At 43.4% G+C, this 8,276-nt stretch overlaps 1 protein-coding gene across 1 annotated transcript in view; it reads left to right on the forward strand.

Moving 5' to 3' along the window:
- The first annotated feature begins 7,452 nt into the window (after window positions 1-7,452).
- Window positions 7,453-8,276, forward strand: part of npc1l1 (NPC1-like 1) — a 34,747-nt gene continuing 33,923 nt past the window's right edge. Inside the window, exon 1 of the mRNA XM_072486000.1 lies at window positions 7,453-7,627. The gene's annotated coding sequence lies outside the window, so the exon portion shown is untranslated. The remainder of the gene's footprint in view (window positions 7,628-8,276) is intronic.

Consider the following 8,276-nt stretch of genomic DNA (forward strand, 5'->3'; position numbering starts at 1 on the left):
CAGTCCAATACACCTAGCCTATAAACACCGTCCAATAGACGCTGTGTATATAACATACTCCTATAGACCCCATATATATAACCACTCCAATAGAACCCATGCAGGTCACGCACTGCAATAGACCCCGTGTATATTACACACACCAATACACCCCATGTATATTACGCAGTCCAAAAGACCCTGTGTATATAACACACTCCAATAGAACCAGATTATGTAAACACTCCAATGGACCCTGTCTATATTACACACACCAATACACCCCATGTCTATAACACACTCCAATAGACCCCGTGTATATAACACAGTTCAATAGACCCTGTGTATATAACACATTCCAATAGATCCAGCATGCAACACAGTCCAATAGACCCAGTGTATATAACACACTCCAATACACCCCATGTGTATAACACATTACAATAGACTGCGTGTATATAACACACTCCAATTGACCCCTTCTCTATTACACACTTCAATTGACCCCATGTATATAACACTGTGCAATAGACCGCGTGTGTATAACACAGTCCAATAGACCCCATGTATATAACACATTCCAATACACCCCATGTATATAACACATTACAATAGACTGCGTGTATATAACATACTCCAATAGACCCCTTCTATATTACACACTTCTATTGACCCCGTATATATAAGACATTCCAATAGACCCAGTGTATATAACACAGTCCAATAGACCCAGTATATATAACACATTCCAAAAGACCCAGTGTATATAACACACTCCAATAGACCCAGTGTATATAACACAGTCCAATATACCCCATGTATATAACACAGTCCAAGAGACCCCATGTATATAACACAGTCCAATAGACCCCGTGTATATAACACAGTCCAATAGATTCAGTGTATATAACACAGTCCTAATATACCCCGTCTATATTTCATCTCCAATAGATCCAGTGTATGTAATGCATTCCAATAGACCCCAGGTATATAACACACTCCAATAGACCCCGTGTATATAACACAGTCCAATAGACCCAGTGTATATAACACAGTCCAATAGACCCCGTGCATATAACACACTCCAATAGACCCAGTGTATATAACACAGTCCAATAGACCCAGTGTATATAACACAGTCCAATAGACCCCGTGTATATAACACAGTCCAATAGACCCAGTGTATATAACACAGTCCAATAGACCCCGTGTATATGACACACTCCAATAGACCCAGTGTATATAACACAGTCCAATAGACCCCGTGTATATAACACACTCCAATAGACCCAGTGTATATAACACAGTCCAATAGACCCAGTGTATATAACACATTCCAAAAGACTCCGGGAATATACCACAGTCCGATACACCTAGCCTATAAACACCGTCCAATAGACGCTGTGTATATAACATACTCCTATAGACCCCGTATATATAACCACTCCAATAGAACCCGTGCCGATCACGCACTGCAATTGACCCCGTGTATATTACACACACCAATACACCCCATGTATATTACGCAGTCCAAAAGACCCAGTGTATATAACACACTCCAATAGAACCAGGTTATGTAAACACTCCAATGGACCCTGTCTATATTACACACACCAATACACCCCATGTCTATAACACAGTCTAATAGACCCCGTGTATATAACACAGTTCAATAGACCCTGTGTATATAACACACTCCAATACACCCCATGTATATAACACATTACAATAGACTGCATGCATATAACACACTCCAATAGACCCCTTCTATATTACACACTTCAATTGACCCCGTATATATAAGACATTCCAATAGACCCAGTGTATATAACACAGTCCAATAGACCCAGTGTATATAACACATTCCAAAAGACCCAGTGTATGTAACACTGTCCAATACCACCGCGTATATAACACAGTCCAATAGACCCCGTGTATATAACACAGTCCAATAGACCCCGTGTATATAACACAGTCCAATAGACCCAGTGTATATAACACAGTCCAATAGACCCAGTGTATATAACACAGTCCAATATGCCCCGTCTATATTACATCTCCAATAGATCCAGTGTATGTAATGCATTCCAATAGACCCCAGGTATATAACACACTCCAATAGACCCCGTGTATATAACACAGTCCAATAGACCCAGTATATATAACACATTCCAATAGACTCCGGGATATTCCACAGTCCGATACACCTAGCCTATAAACACCATCCAATAGATGCTGTGTATATAACACACTCCTATAGACCCCGTATATATAACCACTCCAATAGAACCCATGCAGATCACGCACTGCAATAGACCCTGTGTATATTACACACACCAATACACCCCATGTATATTACGCAGTCCAAAAGACCCAGTGTATATAACACACTCCAATAGAACCAGATTATGTAAACACTCCAATGGACCCTGTCTATATTACACACACCAATACACCCCATGTCTAGAACACAGTCCAATAGACCCCGTGTATATAACACAGTTCAATAGACCCTGTGTATATAACACATTCCAATAGTTCCAGCATGCAACACAGTCCAATATACCCAGTGTATATAACACGCTCCAATACACCCCATGTATGTAACACATTACAATAGACTGCGTGTATGTAACACACTCCAATAGACCTCTTCTATATTACACACTTCAATTGACCCCGTATATATAAGACACTCCAATAAACCCAGTGTATATAACACATTCCAAAAGACCCAGTGTATATAACACTGTCCAATAGCACCGCGTATATAACACAGTCCAATAGACACAGAGTATATTACACTCTTCAATAGATCCGGTGTATAACACGGTCCAATAGACCCAGTGTGTATAACAAAGTCCAAAAGACCCAGTGTATATAACACACTCCAATAGAACCAGATTATGTAAACACTCCAATGGACCCTGTCTATATTACACACACCAATACACCCCATGTCTATAACACAGTCCAATAGACCCCGTGTATATAACACAGTTCAATAGACCCTGTGTATATAACACATTCCAATAGTTCCAGCATGCAACACAGTCCAATATACCCAGTGTATATAACACGCTCCAATACACCCCATGTATGTAACACATTACAATAGACTGCGTGTATATAACTCCAATAGACCTCTTCTATATTACACATTTCAATTGACCCCATATATATAAGACACTCCAATAAACCCAGTGTATATAACACAGTCCAATAGACCCAGAGTATATTACACTCTTCAATAGATCCAGTGTATAACACTGTCCAATAGACCCGGTATATATAAGACACTCCAATAGATCTTGTTTATATAAGACACTCCAATAGACCCCGTGTATATAACACAGTCCAATAGACCCAGTGTATAAGACACAGTCCAATAGACCCCATGTATATTACACAGTCCAATAGACCCAGTGTATAAGACACAGTCCAATAGACCCCAAGTATATAACACACTCCAATAGACCCCGTGTATATAACACAGTCCAATAGACCCAGTGTATAAGACACAGTCCAATTGACCCCGTGTATAGAACACACTCCAATAGACCCCGTGTATATAACACACTCCAATAAACCTTAAGTATGTAACACACTCCAATAGACCCCATGTATATAACACCGTCCAACAGACACCATGCATATAACACACTCCAATAGACACCGTGTATATAACAGATTCCAATATACCCAGTATATGTAACACAGATCAATAGACCCTGTGTATATAACACACTCCAATAGATCCAGCATGCAACACAGTCCAATAGATCAAGTGTATATAACATACTCCAATAGACCCCGAGTATATAACAGTCCAATAGACCCCGTGTACATAACACAGTTCAATAGACCCTGTGTATATAACACTCCAATAGACCCCGTATATATTTGCTAATGCTCTTCGGGAGGATTTAAACTAGTTCAGCAGGGGCTTTGGAACCTGAATTGCAGCTCCAGTATACAGGAGGTTGAGAGTAGTGAGGTCATGAGTAAGGTTTTAAAGTTGCAGGAGTGTACCGGCAGGCAGGAAGGTGGTTTAAAGTGTGTCTTCTTCAATGCCAGGAGCATCCAGAATAAGGTGGGTGAACTTACGGCATGGGTTGGTACCTGGGACTTCGATGTTGTGGCCATTTCGGAGACATGGATAGAGCAGGGACAGGAATGGTTGTTGCAGGTGCCGGGGTTTAGATATTTCAGTAAGCTCAGGGAAGGTGGTAAAAGAGGGGGAGGGGTGGCATTGTTAGTCAAGGACAGTATTACGGTGGCAGAAAGGACGCTTGATGAGGACTCGTCGATTGAGGTAATATGGGCTGAGGTTAGAAACAGGAAAGGAGAGGTCACCCTGTTAGGGGTTTTCTATAGGCCTCCGAAAAGTTCCAGAGATGTAGAGGAAAGGATTGCAAAGGTGATTCTGGGTAGGAGCGAAAGCAACAGGGTAGTTGTTATGGTGGACTTTAACGTTCCAAATATTGACTGGAAACGCTATAGTTCGAGTACTTTAGATGGGTCCGTTTTTGTCCAATGTGTGCAGGAGGCTTTTCTGACACAGTATGTAGATAGGCCAACGAGAGGTGAGGCCATATTGGATTTGATACTGGGTAATGAACCAGGACAGGTGTTAGATTTGGAGGTAGGTGAGCACTTTGGTGATAGTGACCACAATTCGATTACGTTTACTTTAGTGATGGAAAAGGATAAGTATATACTGCAGGGCAAGAGTTATATCTGGGGAAAAGGCAATTATGATGCGATGAGGCAAGACTTAGGATGCATCAGATGGAGAGGAAAACTGCAGGGGTTGGGCACAATGGAAATGTGGAGCTTGCTCAAGGAACAGCTACTGCATGTCCTTGATAAGTATGTACCTGTCAGGCAGGGAGGAAGTAGTCAAGCAAGGGAACCGTGGTTTACTAAGGCAGTCGAAACACTTGTCAAGAGGAAGAAGGAGGTTTATGTAAGGATGAGACATGAAGATTCAGTAAGGGCGCACGAGAGTTACAAGTTAGCTAGGAAGGACCTAAAGAGAGAGCTAAGAAGAGCCAGGAGGGGACATGAGAAGTCTTTGGCAGGTAGGATCAAGGATAACCCTAAAGCTTTCTATAGATAGGTCAGGAATAAAAGAATGACTAGGGTAAGAGTAGGGCTAGTCAAGGACAGTAGTGGGAATTTGTGCTTGGAGTCCGAGGAGATAGGAGAGGTGCTAAATGAATATTTTTCGTCAGTATTCACACAGGAAAAAGACAATGTTGTCGAGGAGAATACTGAGATTCAGGCGACTAGACTAGAAGGGCTTGAGGTTCGTAAGGAGAAGGTGTTAGCAATTCTGGAAAGTGTGAAAATAGATAAGTCTCCTAGGCCGGATGGGATTTATCCTAGGATTCTCTGGGAAGCTAGGGTGGAGATTGCTGAGCCTTTGGCTTTGATCTTTAAGTCATCTTTGTCAACAGGAATAGTGCCAGAAGACTGGAGGATAGCAAATGTTGTCCCCTTGTTCAAGAAGGGGAGTAGAGACAACCCCGGTAACTATAGACCAGTGAGCCTTACTTCTGTTGTGGGAAAAATCTTGGAAAGGTTTATAAGAGATATGGTGTATAATCATCTGGAAAGGAATAATTTGATTAGACATAGTCAACACGGTTTCGTGAAGGGTAGGTCGTGCCTCACAAACCTTATTGAGTTCTTTGAGAAGGTGACCACACAGGTGGATGAGGGTATAGCAGTTGATGTGGTGTATATGGATTTCAGTAAAGCGTTTGATAAGGTTCCCTTAGGCTACTGCAGAAAATACGGAAGCATGGGATTCAGGGAGATTTAGCAGTTTGGATCAGAAATTGGCTAGCTGGAAGAAGACAAAGGGTGGTGGTTAATGGGAAGTGTTCAGACTGGAGTCTAGTTACTAGTGGTGTACCACAAGGATCTGTTTTGGGGCCACTGCTGTTTGTCATTTTTATAAATGACCTGGAGGAGGGTGCAGAAGGATGGGTGAGTAAATTTGCAGATGACACTAAAGTCGGTGGAGATGTGGACAGTGCGGAAGGATGTTACAAGTTACAGAGGGACATAGATAAGCTGCAGTGCTGGGCTGAGAGGTGGCAAATGGGGTTTAATGCAGAAAGGTGTGAGGTGATTCGTTTTGGAAGGAATAACAGGAAGACAGGGTATTGGGCTAATGGTAAGATTCTTGGCAGTGTGGATGAGCAGAGAGATCTCGGTGTCCATGTACATAGATCCCTGAAAGTTGCCACTCAGGTTGAGAGGGTTGTTAAGAAGGCGTACGGTGTGTTAGCTTTTATTGGTAGAGGGATTGAGTTTCGGAGCCATGAGGTCATATTGCAGCTGTACAAAACTCTGGTGCGGCCGCATTTGGAGTATTGCGTGCAATTCTGGTCGCCGCATTATCGGAAGGATGTGGAAGCATTGGAAAGGGTGAAGAGGAGATTTACCAGAATGTTTCCTGGTATGGAGGGAAGACCCTGTGTATATAACACACTTCAATAGATCCAGTGTATAACACAGTCCAATAGATCCAGTGTATAACACAGTCCAATAGACCCAGTGTGTATAACACAGTCCAATAGACCCAGTGTATATAACACAGTCCAATAGACCCCTTGTATATAGCACACTCCAGTAGACCCAGTGTATATAACACACTCCAATAGACCCAGTGTATATATCACACTCCAATAGACCCTATGTGTATAACACACGCCAATAGACCCCATGTATATAACACATTCCAATAGACCCCGTCTATATAATACACTCCAATAGACCCCGTCTATATAATACACTCCAATAGACCCCGTGTCTATAACACAGTTCAATTGACCCCGTGTATATAACACGTTCCAATAGACCCCGTGTGTATTACACAGTCCAATCGCTCCCGTGTATATAACACATTTAAATAGACCCAGTGTATATAACACATTCCAATAGACCCCATGTATATAACACACTCCAATAGGCCCTGAATGTATAACACACTCCACTAAACCCCGTATGCCTAACACACTCCAATAGACCCCGTGTATATAACACACTCCAATAGACCCCGTGTATAGAGCACAGAGTTCAGTGGATCCCGGAACACTAAACCTAACGTAAGGAGATGATAGATCGGTGTTTAATTATTAACGGGATGAAGGGTTACGGGGAGCGGGCAGGAAGGTGGGGATGAGGCTGAGGTGAGATCGGCCATGAATGTCGGCGCAGGCTCGAGGGGCTGAATGGCCTACTCCCTCCTCCTTGTCCTTGTGTTGTTATGTTGGGAGTACTCGAGCAGATGGACCTGTGAACTTGTAATGATTGCCTGCTGGCTGCACTGCGATTATTCAGTTTGGGCGAGTTAATGATAAGTTGGGATTTACAAGTGCCTGTGGCTTCAGATTGGCTGTTCTCCATCACGCTATAGAATTGATAAGGAGGAGACAGGTGACAGCGCCCAGTCCTGAGTGCATTAATATCCCTTTTCCCTGCCTTCAAAACACCTGGATGTATTCTGCGCCCGTCACCCGCAACAGCTGTCCAACCATGACAACGTTACTGAAGTAAAAGGACCCAAGACTCGGGAAATATGTTGGTCAAAGTGTTCACGGTTCTCCTATCCCTCAATCTTCGTCCCTTCATGGTAAGTGTCGGCTGGTCAATGTAAGTTCTTGAGCCCGAGATTGTCCTGTCTGCACTCTTGTGTTCTGTGTCTCGCTGGACTTGTGACTAGTCCACGCTGAGCTACTCTCCCCCCAATTGAGGACTGGGCCCAGTGGTCTTTGGAATCAACAACAACAACACACTGCATTTGTCTAGTGCCGCCAACCTCGCTGCACCTCTGCCGCTGGCTTCAGATCAAGTCAAGAGAAAAAATTGTCCGCGAAATATTCGGACGCCATTGGTGACAGTCAGAGGGGTTTCTAGAAAGGACCGAGGGTGATCAGCGTGGGGAAACGAGGGCTGGAGGTAAGGCGGGATGGGGGGGAGATTGGTTTAGGCTCAAACCCTCCAGCATTGAGAAGAATGAGGGGAGATCAAATTGAGGTATACAAGGTACAGATAAAGTAGACGTGGAGCGGATCCTTCAACTTGTGGGGAATTCTAGAACAAGAGATCTTAGGACAAGAGGTAGCAAATTTAAAACAGATTTGAGGAGAAACTCCGGGCGGGATTCTCCGACCCCCCGCCGTAGGGCTCCGCCATGGCCGGAGAGGAGAAGACCCCCCCTGCGCATGCGCCAGAATACGGCGGCCGGTCTGTGCATGCGCTAACTCGCGCAGTCACTTCGG

This window comes from Scyliorhinus torazame, chromosome 20, assembly GCF_047496885.1.
Source record: "Scyliorhinus torazame isolate Kashiwa2021f chromosome 20, sScyTor2.1, whole genome shotgun sequence".
NCBI classification, from domain to species: Eukaryota; Metazoa; Chordata; class Chondrichthyes; order Carcharhiniformes; family Scyliorhinidae; genus Scyliorhinus; species Scyliorhinus torazame.